General features: G+C 41.8%; 1 pseudogene; it reads right to left on the bottom strand.

Moving 5' to 3' along the window:
* Positions 1-3,734: 3,734 nt before the first annotated feature.
* LOC118630064 lies at positions 3,735-4,695 on the bottom strand (annotated as a pseudogene).
* Positions 4,696-13,260: the final 8,565 nt, after the last annotated feature.

Here is a 13,260-nt window from a genome sequence, read left to right as displayed (position 1 = left end):
ACATCGAGTGGCCACCACCCACACGACCCCAAGCGGGGCCAGGGACAAACCGCCACCGAGGCACATACCCTTAGTGGGAACCGAACCTGGGACTCTCTGGTCCACGGGTCAACGCTCTAACCATTGAGGAAACCAGCCAGGGCTTGGCCTGTGTTTTTAATCAGTTGTTCTCAATTCTAGTGGGTCAGAATACCCTGGAAGCTTGGTTAAAACACTGAGGGCTGGGCCCCACCCCAGAATCTCTCACTGTGTGAGCAGGAGGAATTGCATTTCCATCACCTTCCCAGATGATGCTGATGCTGCTGGTCTGGGGACTGCACTTTGAGAACTACGGCGCTCTGTCATACCTCCTCCGTGACCCTTGCTCATCACATCTCAGAGACCCGGAGACTCCCAGAGTGAAAGAGAGGTCTGAGAAAACACTGCCAGGTCCCTCTGGCTTGTGAAAGGAAGGAAAGTGTCAATTTCCCAAGGGTTTTGTGTTATCCCTGCGTGTGCTGGAGCCTCAACGCCGACCCAGAGCGCTTCATGCAGAATCAATGAGCAGTTATGAGAGGAACTGGGGGATGAACTAACTAGTCATGATGGGACCTCTGTGGAGACTTATTCATCTGAAAAGAATGCCTGACATTTGTTCTGAAAGGCGTCTTTCTACAGACCCTCAATCCTTGTAGTACAAAATGGCATATTTTTCCTAAATATATTTAAACTGTTTTCTAATTTATTCTTAGACAGCTGTATCAGAGGGACACGGTGCTTGACGATTTTCAAGCCCCTGAACAAGGGTCATTGCAAAATAACAGAAGGGGGGAAAGAAACCCAACACAGAACTAATTACCATGTTATTTTTTAAAGCAAACTCAAAGTAGGCTTGGCAATTTCTCCAAGCCCTAAACATGTGACAACATTCCAGAGCTGACTCTAGTGTCCGAGGGGTTCCATTTTTCTTTAATCTCCCAAATCTTTGGACCTAAGACACGCCCCTCCATCCAGCTGCACTTGGCACTAAAGTGCAATAAGAAAAAAGCTGATTTTACTTGATCTTTATCAGGAGTAACACAAGCCCGATGGCAGGACTTGTCAGCTCTCGCTGCACATTGGAGTTACCGGGAAGCTTCTAAAGATCCATTTGTCCCTGGCCCCATCCTAGACCAAACCTATCAGAATCTCTTGGGCTGGGATCGATCAGGCATGAGTATTTTGAAATACCCCAGGTGATTCTAGGAACAGCCAGGACTGAGAAACACCTGCTTTAGGGAGAGTGAGTCCTAGGTGAATCTCCACTACCTCTCCCTAACCACTGCCAGTAATGATGCTTCTGAATCTTGAATGTCTCCTCTGCAGTGAGACCCTTGCTTCGACTATAGAGACAGCTGCAGCCCCAGGTTCTCGTTGGAGGGGGCTGAATGGAAGGGAGCACCTATTTGTTAAAGGTCTTCCTGATGCCAGCCTAGGTCCATTTGCTTAAAAACCCTAGGAAACAGGTATTACTGTCTTCACTTTGTAGAGGACACACTGCTGGTCAGAGGGGTCAAGTGTCTTGCCCAAGGACTCCCAGCCCTCAGGTGGCACCGCTGGAATTTCAAGCCAGGCTTATTTCCTTCCTCCTTGGGAGTCAAAAGTCCCAAGTCCCGGCTACAGCCACTACTTGCTCTCCTCGGGCTGGGAGTCCCCCCTTCTCAAGGCAGCTCCTTCCTTTTGGACATCCAGGAGTCCTACCCCTGCACCCTCATCCCAGAGAACTGGGAACACAGAGGGTCAGTACCCTGGAGGCCCCTCTTCCTCTGTGCCTCGAGGTGGTCCTTGAAGTTGGCTCCTCTCTGACCCTCCCACCTGGACCTCATGTGCCTGGCCTTGTAAACAGTTCATGACCTTCTGCAGTTCTGAGGTCCTTCACCTCTTTAGTTAAAGGGCAGGGACAGAAAAGCTCTTATCCCTGCTCCCCAGGTCTTGCTCTTGGGTGGTGGATGATGGGCGCTGCTGGGCTCCTCCCTAGGACTCTGGCTTCAGACAGACATCCCCTCTCTTTCTGTGCCTTGACTAGTAACCAGCCACTCAGTCACCTTGTGTCTGCCCACAGACTGGGAGAGGCCAGGGAGCTCGTGCCTTACGGCTGCTCCTAATTTATGCACAGCTCCCAGCAGCCTCTCTGTCCACAGCAGGTGTCAAACAGGTTCGCGGTGCTTCCCAGTGGAGCCTCACAACGTGGAAGGGAAGATCTCCATCCTGGGTCACTGTCTGAGAGGGCACGGGGCTCGCAGCAGCCCGTCGGGGACCGGGTCTCCTGTCTGCAAGGTCCTGTTCAGGTCTCTGAGGTCCCCTCTGCTCGCCTGGTTCAGGCCTTCCTTGTCCCCAGGTTCCTCATTGCATTTCTTCCACACCACCTCGGCTCCATGGCTCCACGGCAGCCTGGCTTGTCCCTTCATTCAGCAACCTTTAAAGGACATTGAAACAAATACCTTTTTATTATGGAAACTTTAAAGAAATACAGAAGAGAACAGTATAATACGACCACCCCCAATCATCATCCAGCTTTACCCACAGAGTCCCTTACCCGTCCCGTACAGAGTTTTAACATCACCCTGAGAACTCTTGCTCTTCCAAAGGTTAGTCGTGAGCTTCATTTATTACATTAATAAAATGTATTTCTTCCTCCCACACCCCCTCAAAAGTTATTTCTTCAAAGAACTGATAACTCAATACCAGGCGACTGGATCCACAGTGATAATAAATATATATCTAAAATGACTTAACTAAAATTCCAAACTAACAGTTCCGAAGTGCCATCTGCAGAGACCACGCAGAAGTGTAACCTGGCATTTTCAGTGCCACCTCCTGGGAGAACAGGTGTCCAAAGCATGAGTTCAAACAGGGACCATTTAAACAGATCATCCAGGGCTAATGCACTCAGTGGGACCTACATATACCCTACAGCTCTTCTATAAGATGTTTTCAAATTTCTTACAACTTTTTCAGCTATCAAATATAAGAGAAAGCCTATTTTAAAAGTCTCCCAGGCATTTTCGATGGTTTCTGAATCATCTGTAGGAAGCTCTTAGTTGTATCATGTTTGACATATGTGTCCACCATTAAATCCAAATCATGTTTTATATCAAAATTTGTGTTAAGCAAAGCTAAGCGACTCGACCTTTGGTCTGTCAACGTGTTCCTCAGGTATGCTTTGAGATGCTTTCACCCATTTTCATGTTTGTTCTCAACCTTCATCACCGGAAGAATACACAGGACCTTCAGCAATGCATCAACATCAGGATAAAACTGGACATCTGGCAGGTGGAGGGCTTCATAAATGGTGGATGGAAACTCTAGATCTTCCCCTCTGTGTTTTCACTTGCTGTCCCAGCTCAGCTGAGGGAGCAGGCGGATTGGTAAGTCACCTCTGCACACGTCAGCATGGTGCTCCTGGGGATCGGAATTGAGCTGTCGCCTGACAGGGTACCAGAGTCAGCACTGAAGAGCTCGGAGGTGCTGTTCTGAGAACATATCTTTCGGTTCCTGAATGACGTGCTCCGCTGTTGGGACTCCGGGAGCTTCTTTATAGAGATTCTCAGAGGTCAGCTGAGATCCCAGGTTCCCGTGCTGGGCTCTGCGCCATTGCCCAGGGAGCTACATCTGAATATCAAGTCTGGTTGCCAAAGGGATGGCTTCCTCAAACCAAAATTCATGATAAACTTCAATATTTTCCATCACGTCATTTAGTCAACGCAGCACTGTAGTCAAGCGCCTGGCTGCAAAGAAGACAGACGAGGTTTGTCCCTGGAGGTGCTCCCAGAGGCTCTTGTGAAAGGTAGAACTTTTAAGGACGGCAGCGGTGACTGTGAAATCAAACTCCGCGTCTGCATTACAGAGGGCAAACGTTCGGCCGCTCTCCCGTCTTCCCTTCTACCATTTGTCTCTCTATTTATACCATCTCAACATAGGGGCCACGGAAACTTCAGAAGCATCATGCCTGCCTGTCCATGGAGAACGGCAAATTCTCTTCAGTTCTGTACCCCTTTCTTTATTGTTCTGAAAGAGGACAGACATGACATGGTCAATCTCTAAAAGCAGTATGGTGATCGACGGAAAAAAGAACCAATTCCTCAGTTGTTCCCAACGTAACAGACTCCCCCACAGCAGGCACCGACTTTGCCAACCGCATATTTAAGGCACAAGAAGAGCAGAGTGTGTAGACAGTGTGGGGATATTTCTCTGAAAGTCTAGAAGCGACAACTTTCATTTTGGAAGAAAATCCACTAGACACAATGTAAGCCTGGCCCTGACAACTCTCCATGTTTAATCTCCACTTCTCAGTTTTCGTCGTGTGAAATTGCGTAGCTCAAATTTCGGCATCATCTTCGTGAGGCCGGGAGCCCACAGAGTCCTCTCTCAGGTTATGAGATTCGTCAACAAACCTCCCCAACGGGGCAGGTGCTCTTCCCCCGCTGCGTCCCTGAGGTCAGTGATAATGGAAAAGACGTGGGTTCCTTCCCAAACGCAGTCTCCCAGATCTCTAGCATGTTTCTACTGTGTTTTTGGACAGAACAAAGCTTTGACTGTTGTCTCAAAGTGTTTTCCCAGAACCTCTTCACCAGAATTCGTCTGGCACTGCAGCAGCACTTGAAAGTTATCAGGAGTAAAGAGACCTGGGTTCTCATCAGCTTCATGTCCACCCAGAGATATATTTTGTTTTCCCATAAGAATCAGCATTTCAAGAAAAGATGCTAACTATTCTTTGTTTTCCTTCTCTTCAAGGATTGAGGGGTTAATGTCTTCATCCTGTTCTTTTTAAAAAAAATTATCTTTATTATTGAAAGTATTACAGATGTTCTTCCTCTTTCCCCCCGTTGACCCTCTCCGCCCCGCTCCCGCCACCCCCTGCCTACACCGCACTGTCGGTGTGCATTGGTTATGCGCAGTATATGCATGTAAGTTCTCTGGTTTATCTCTTCTTATCCAGCCCTTCCCTCTGCGGTTTGTCAGCCTGTTCCCTGCTTCTGTGTCTCTGGATCCTGTTCTTCACCCCCTTCTTACTCACTGGGGTTCTGGGCATTGCTGTTGCTGATTTATGTTTTTATTCCTGTTCAGAAGTCTCATCAATGTTTTTCTTCACAGCGTCTTGATTTCCTCTTCACTCGATTCTTTTATTTCCTGTGTCTATTATATGGATTGTTCAAATGACTGGGAAGATCAGTTATTGTTGGTATTGTGTTACCATGGAGAATGATCCTGTGTGGACCCTCCCAATGAGTTCACAAGCATCGGCTTCAGTTCATTTTGAGAAATAAACGAATCCAATCATTCTTTAGTTTTCTGACGCCTCTGCAAATGCATAGTTCTAGAGATCATAGAGGTCTCAAAGTGTTTGGCACATAATCAACCATGGTTTTTTAGGTTGATCAGGAGTTTCGTCTTCTATGTCTGCTCTCCTACAATTTTCCACCTACTTCTGGCATCTGGCAGGAACCTGAAGAAGGCCAGGTCCCACTGCGTGCTCGTCCACCTGCAGCTGGGAGCAGCGCAGAAGCTGGGCGTCTGGGCCCGCCTGTCCCGGAGGGGAGGGGAGTCAAGCTGGTGGGCTGGCTTGGCAGGGCCAGCGAGCTTGGGAAGGGGCAGGCTGTATATTTATTCTTGTTGTTTGCTTCTGATTCTTGTTAATATACACATAACCTTTTGTATTTTTTAACACCATACAGTAAATATTTTCCATGTTTCTATGTAAAACTTTCATTAAAAAGCTTTCATAATGAATTCTTAATAGCTACTTACTGTTCCAGCGTGATAGTAAGCCTTCATCATTCCCTTACCATTGAACTTTTGGGTTTTGTCTATTTTTGTCACCCTGATAGATAACAGTAAATCTTTCATGTCTCTGGTCTAATTATTTCTTTAGGATAGCTAGACACCCAAGAATGAGACTGGGAGGAACAACTGGATGAATAATTTTATGTATTCTGTACGTACTGACAAGGTGACTTCTCAAAGCGTCCTACCAATTTATGCCATCACCATCTCCACGCCTTTGTCTGCGCTGCGTCCTCCCTGAAGTTTTCTTCCCAATTCAATGTATGGAAGTAAAACAATGCTGTGGAGACTGGAGATCACCACACCTTCTTCGCTCTCTCTCCCACCGAGAGGCGGAGTCTAGTTCCTGGCCCTTGAATCTGGGCTGGCCTTAGTGATCGTTTGACCAACAGTATGTGGCAGGAGTGATGTTCTGGAACCCCTAAGCTCCATTGCAAGGAGCCATGCTCGAGAGGCCAGGCGCATGAGCAGTGGTCAACAGATCCAGCCGCGCCCAGCCTGCAGCCTCCCCAGGCATCGGGCACAAGAGGATCCTCATTTACCAGCTGAGTACCAAGTGCCTTCAGATGCCAAGAAGAGCAAATGCATTTCTCAGCCGAGCCCCGACTACATTCCTGACCCATAAAATCATGAAATAAGTTGGTTCTTCTTTTAAGCTGCTAAATTTTAGGATAGCTTGTTATACAACAACGAATTACCAGAACAGATGCCTTTATTATTCCCTTAAAAAAAAAAAATGTGGTAAGAACAATTTGTGCCTTTGATTTACATTTCCAGTTTGCATTTTCCCAGGTATTTAGATTTGAGTTCGTAATTTTTTGTCGTCTTTGCAAATTGGCCTTGTTTTGTCCCGGGGTGGGACTTGGACTCCGGATTCACACTTACATAATGTGTCTGGGACCCTGCACATCCAGCTCCCTGCCCACGTCACTGGGACATGTGCTCCTGCCAAGGAGATTCTACTTGAATGACCTTAAGGTTCCTTCCAGTGCTTCCACAATTCTAAGTGTCCTGGACAGTAAAGGGAGAAAATTAGGTTTATTTTCTAAATCCAACACCCATATCAACTGATCAAGCTCACTGAGTGCTACAGATGAAATAAAAAATGTTGAGAGGCAGTAGGCTTCACTTCAATGTTCCCTGACAAAAAACCCCTTACAAGTGGATTCATAGCAACTTGAAAACACAGAAATAAGAGAGTCATTGAACCCTGAATAGTTTCTGCAGTAACATAATTTGGGTATTTTTGTGCCTTGAACAAAACTATACTTTATTTTTATTGAATTTATTGGGGGTGATATTGGTTAATAAAATCATATAAGCTTCAGGGGTACAATTTTATAATACATCATCTATATATTATATTGTGTGTTTACCACCCAAGTCAGGTTTCCCTACTTCCCCACCGTCCTTTCCCTCCGGTAATCACCAGATTGTTGTCTGTCTATGAGTGTGGGTTTTCTTGGTTTGTTTTTTTGCTTAATCCCTTTACCTTTTTATCCAACCTCCTTGCCCCTCTCCCCTCTGACAGCTGTCAGTCTGTTCTCTGTATCTGTGAGTCAGTTTCTATTTTGTTTGTCAGTTTGTTTGGTTCATTAGATTCCACATGTAAGTGAAATCATATGGTAGTTTTCTTTCTTTGACTTATTTCACTTAGCATAAGACTCTCCAGGTCCATCCATGCTGTCCCAAAAGGTAAGAGTTCCTTCTTTTTTACACCCAAGTAGTATTCCATTGTGTAAATATACCACAGCTTTGTATCTACTGATGGGCACTTGGGTTGATTCCAAATCTTGGCTTTTGTAAATAACGTGGCATAGAGGTGCATATATTCTTTCAAAGTAGTGTTTTCGGTTTCTTTGGACATATTCCCAGGAGTGGAATCACTGGCTCATAAGGCAGCTACATTTTTAATTTTTTGAGGTAACTCCATTCTGCTTTCCACAGTGACTACACCAACATGCATTCCCACCAACAGTGCATGAGGGTTCCCTTTTCCCTACATCTTCGTTAACACTTGTTGTTGATTTATTGATGATAGCCATTCTGACAGGTCTGACATGATATCTCATTGTGGTTTTAATTTGCATTTCTGTGATGATTAGTGACATTGAGCATCTTTACATATTTCTATTGGCAATCTGTACGTCCTCTTTGGAGAAGTGTCTGTCCTTTGTTCTTCTTCTTTTTTTTTAATCCTTACCCAAGGACATTTTTGCATTTATCTTCAGATAGAGCGAAAGGGAGAAAGGAAGGAAGAGAGAGATAAACATCGATGTGAGAGAGACACATCGAGTGGTTGCCACCCACATGACCCCAACCAAGGCCAGGGACAAACTGCAACTGAGGTACGTACTCTTTGTGGAAACCAAACCTGGGATTCTCTGGTCTGCAGGCTGACGCTCTAACTGCTGAGCCAAACTGGCCAGGGCCCTTTGTCCATTTTTTTAATTGGATTGTTTGGGGGTTTTTTGGTGTTGAGTTGTATACATTCTTTATATATTTTGGAAATTAACCCCCATCAGATGTATCATTGGCAAATATGTTCTCCAGTTCAATGGGTTGTCTTTTCATTTTGTTGATGGTTTCCTATGCTCTGCAAAAACTTTTTAGTTTGATATTGTACCATTTGTTTATTTTTTATTTTGTTTGCCTTACAGAAGGAGATATGTCAGAAAAAAATATTGCTATGAGAAATGTCTGAGGATTTACTACCAATGTTTTCTTCTAGGATTCTTATGGTTGCAAGTCTAACATTTAAGTCTTTAATCTATTTTGAGTATATTCTTGTATATGGTGTAAGAAGGTAATCTAGTTTCATTTTTTTGCACGTATCTGCAAACTTTCCCAACACCATTTATTGAATAGACTATCTTTACCCCATTGACCATAATGGTGTGGGTTTATTTCTAGGCACTCTATTCTGTTCCATTGATTTATATCTTTGTTTTTATGTCAGTATCATGCTGTTTGATTTCTATGGCCTTGTAGTATAGTTTGATATCATGTGGCCTAATCTCTCCAACTTTATTCATCTTTCCAAAGATTGCTGTGACTATTCGAGGTCTTTTTGTGGTTCTTAATAGATTTGGGAATATTTGTTCTAGTTCTGTGAAATATGCCATTGATATCTCGATAGGAATTGCTTTGGGTAATATGGACATTTTAATTAACTTCCTATCCATGGACATGGTATATGCTTCCACTTACTTGTATCTTCTTCGGTTTCTTTCTTCAATGTCTTATCATTTTCTGCGTACAGGTCTTTTACATTCCTGTTTTAATTTATTCCTGGGTATTTTTTTTTAAGAAGTTGTAAATGGAATAGATTTTTTCTTTTCCTTTTCCGATAGTTCATTATTGGTGTATAGAAATACAACTGATTTCTAGATATTTATTTTGTATCCTGCCTCTTTGCCAAATTCCTTTATTAGATCTAGTAGTTTTTTGGTACAGTATCATGCTATCTGCAAATAATGACAGTTTTACTTCATCCTTTCCAGTTTGGATGCCTTTTATTTCTTCTTGTTGTCTGATTGCTGTGGCTAGTACTTGCAGTATTATATTGAATAAGAGTGGCGGAAGCAGACATCCCTGTCTTGTTCCCAATATATGTTTTCATTTTTGCCTGTTGAATATGATGTTGGCTGTGGGTTTGTCATATATGGCCTTTACTGTGTTGCTATATGTTCCCTCTATTCCCACCTTGCTGAGAGTTTTTATCTTAAATGGGTGCTGAATTTTATCAAATGTTTTTTCTGCATCTATTGATATGATCATGTAATTATTATCCTTTACTTTATTTATGTGATGTATCATATTTATTGACTTGCTGATATTGTACAAACCTTGGATCCCAGAAATGAATCCCATTTGATCATGGCGTATGATCTTTTTAATGTATTTTGGATCTGGTTTGCTAATATTTTGTTGGAGATTTTAGAATCTATGATCATCAGGGACATTGATCTATAATTTTATTTCTTTGTAGTGTTTTTATATGGTTTTGAAATTAGGATAATGCTGGCCTCATAAAATTAGCTGGAAGTCTTTCCTCCTCTTGAATTTTTTTTGGAATAATTTGAAAAGGATAGATGTTAGTTCTTTGAATGATTGATAAAATTCTCCTGTGAAGCCATCTGGCCCAGGACTTCTGTTTGCTGGGAGTTTTAAAATTACTGTTTCAATTTCATTTGTTGTAATTGGTTTATGCAGATTTTCTTGTTGTTCCCGATTCAGTTTTGAAAGATTGTATGTGTCTAGGAAGTCATTCATTTTGCCCAGGTTGTCCAGTTTGTGGCATATAGTTGTTCACAGTGTTTTCTTACAATCTTTCATATTTCTGTAATATCAGTTGTTACTTCTCCTCTTTCATTTCTGATTTTATCTATTTGGGTCCGCTCTCTTTTTTTCTTGATGAGTCTGGTTAAAATTTTGTCAATCTTGTTTATCTCTTTAAAGAACTAGCTCTTGGTTTCATTGATCTGTTGTATTTTAATTTTTTTTATTTTTTTTTAGTCTCTGTCATTTATTTTCACTCCAATCTTTATTTTCTCCCTTCTACTTACTCTGGGATTTGTTCGTTGTTCTTTTTCTGGTTATTTTAGGTGTAGAGTTAGATTGTTTATTTGAGATTGTTATTGCTTATTGAGATAGAACTGTAATGCTATGAACTTCCCTCTCAAGACAGCTTTCACTGTGTCCCATAGACTTTGAGTTGTTTTGCATTAATTTTCATTTGTCTCCTGGTAACTTTTGATTTCTTCCTTGATTTCATTGATTACCCATTTATTGTTTAATAACATGTTATTGTTTAAACACATGTTTAGCCTCCATGTGTTTGAATGTTTTTTAGTTTTTTACTGTAATTGATTTCTAGTTTCATACTATTGTGGTCAGAGAAGATGTGCGATATGATTTCAATCTTCTTAAATTTATTAAGACTTATTTTGTATCCTAATATGTGTCTATCTTTGAGAATGCTCCATGTGCACTTGGGAAGAATGTATATTCTGCTGCTTTGGAATGAAATGTTCTGTAAATATCAGTAAAGTCCATCCAATTCAGTGTGTTGTTTAAGGTTGTTGTTGCCTTGTTGATTTTTCATCTGGAAGATTCATTCGTTGATGTCATTGGGGAGTTAAAATTTACTACTATGACTGTATTGCTATTGATCTCTCCTTTAATGTCCAAGATTTTCTTTATATATTTAGGTGCTCCTATGTTGGTTGCATATATGTTATATCCTCTTATTGAATCGATCCTTTTAGTATTATGTAATGACCTTCTTTGTCTCTTGTTATGGCCTTTATTTTTAATCCTATTTTTTCTGATATAAGTATTGTTAGACCAGGCTTCTTTTTTTTATTTCCATTTGCATTTGCATGAAATATTTTTTTCCATTCCTTCACTTTCAGTCTGTATGTATTTTTTGTTCTGAGTTGGGTCTCTTATAGACTGCATATATATATATGGGTTTTGTTTTCTTATCCATTCATCTACCCTATGTTTTTGATTGGAGCATTTAATTTGTTTACATTTAAGGTTATTATTGATAGGTACTTATTTATTGCCATTTTATTCTTTATACCTACAGTCCTCTCTCTTTCTCTTTTTCCTTCTTCTTCTTCTTAAAGCAGGCCTTTAACATTTCTTGCAATATTGATTTGGTGGTAATAAACTCCTTTAGCTTTTTCTTGTTTGGGAAGCTCTTTATTTTGCCTTCAATTTTAAATGATAGCCTTACTGGATAGAGTAGTCTTGGTTGTAAGTCCTTGCTTTTCATCACTTTGAATGCCAATACCTTCTGGTCTAAGTGCTTCTGTTGAGAAATCAGTTGACAGCCTTATGGGAACTCCCTTGTAGTTAAATAATTGTCACTCTCTTGCTGCTTTTATAATTCTCTCTTTGTCTTTGATCTTTGCCATTTTCATTATGATGTGTCTTAGCGTGGACCTCTTTGAGTTCATCTTGATTGAGACTCTCTGTACTTCATGAACTTGTGTGACTTTTTTCTTCACCAGGTTAGGGAAGTTTTCAGCCATTATTTCTTCAGTTTCTCAATCCCTTGATCACCCTCGTCTCCTTCTGGGACCCCTGTGATGTGGATGTTATTATGCTTGATGTTGTCCCAGAGGTCCCTTAGACTTTCCTTATTTTTAAAAATTATCTTTTCTTTTTTATGCTATGCTTGGTTGCTTGTCCTCTAAATCACAGATTCGATCCTATGCTTCATATAACCTGCTGCTGTACCTTCTAGTGCATTCTTTATTTCAGATATTATATTTTTCACTTTTGAGTGATTCTTTTTTTCTGGTTTCTTTATCCGTTTTAATGTTTACTATCTCTTTGTTTAAGTTCTCACTGAGATCATCTATTCTTTCCTAAAGTCCTTAGCATCCTTATAACCATTGCTTTAAATTCCGCATATGGTATCTTGATTGCTTCCATTTCATTTAATTCTTTGAGAATTTCTCTTGTTCTTTCATTTAGGACATACTTCTTTGTCTCCCCATTTTGTCTGCCTTGTTTGTCTTGTGTATTAGGTAGATCTGCTATGACTCCCAAACTTGTTATGATGGCTTTATGATGTGTCTTGTTGGGCTCAGTGATGCAATCCTCCAGATCTCTTGAACTTAGCACTCCAGGAATGTTTCTTGTGGATTATGTGCATCCTTCTACTGTAGTTAAATATTGAGTGCTGTTGGCCCTTTCCTGGGTGGAGTTAACCCCTTAATGTGTATGTGTTGTTTTGCAGATTTGTTCCAAGGAGGTTCTGGTGCCTTCCAGGATTCTTCTTTGGGTGTGTTGCTTGTGTGGCTAGTTGGGTTGAGCTCTGGTGTGGTCTGATGCCCACCATTGTTTGTGTTTGTTCTGGGTCCACTTGGGTGGGGTTCTGGTACAGGTTGATGTCAGATGCTATGTGTAATCAGCCTTGGGCTACCTGTCTGGAGCTACCATGCTATTAACTGTTTGGGGCTGCATCTACAGGGCCTGGATGTACATGAGAGGGGCCTAACTGTGTACAAGGGTCAGCTTCCTCCAATTTAGAGCTGGGGCAGATCTATAACAGGTCTGAGGCTCTCTGAAGTCTACTTCCACCCGTCAGCTACTTTGCCTTCCTCTGAGGTTGCCTGGTTTTCCTCCAGAGACTTCTTTTTTATTTAAACTTATCTTTATTGTTGAATGTATTACAGATGTCCCTCCTTTTTCCCCTATTGACACCCTCATCCCCATTCCCGCCCCTTTCTGCCTTCCCTACATTATTGTCTGTGTCCATTGGTTATGCATATATGTATATAAGTTTTTTGGTTTATCTCTTCCTGCCCCAGCTCCCCCATTCCCATTGAGGTCTGTCAGCCTAACATGCTTCTGCCCCTTCTACCAGTCTTGATGTGGCTTATTCTTTAATTTCGTAGTTGTAGAACTTTCATTCAGCTCGATTTCAGGTAGTTCTTA

Source organism: Molossus molossus, unplaced genomic scaffold (assembly GCF_014108415.1).
Source record: "Molossus molossus isolate mMolMol1 unplaced genomic scaffold, mMolMol1.p scaffold_m16_p_14, whole genome shotgun sequence".
Lineage (NCBI taxonomy): Eukaryota > Metazoa > Chordata > Mammalia > Chiroptera > Molossidae > Molossus > Molossus molossus.
This window is presented reverse-complemented; position numbering and strand designations above follow the sequence as displayed.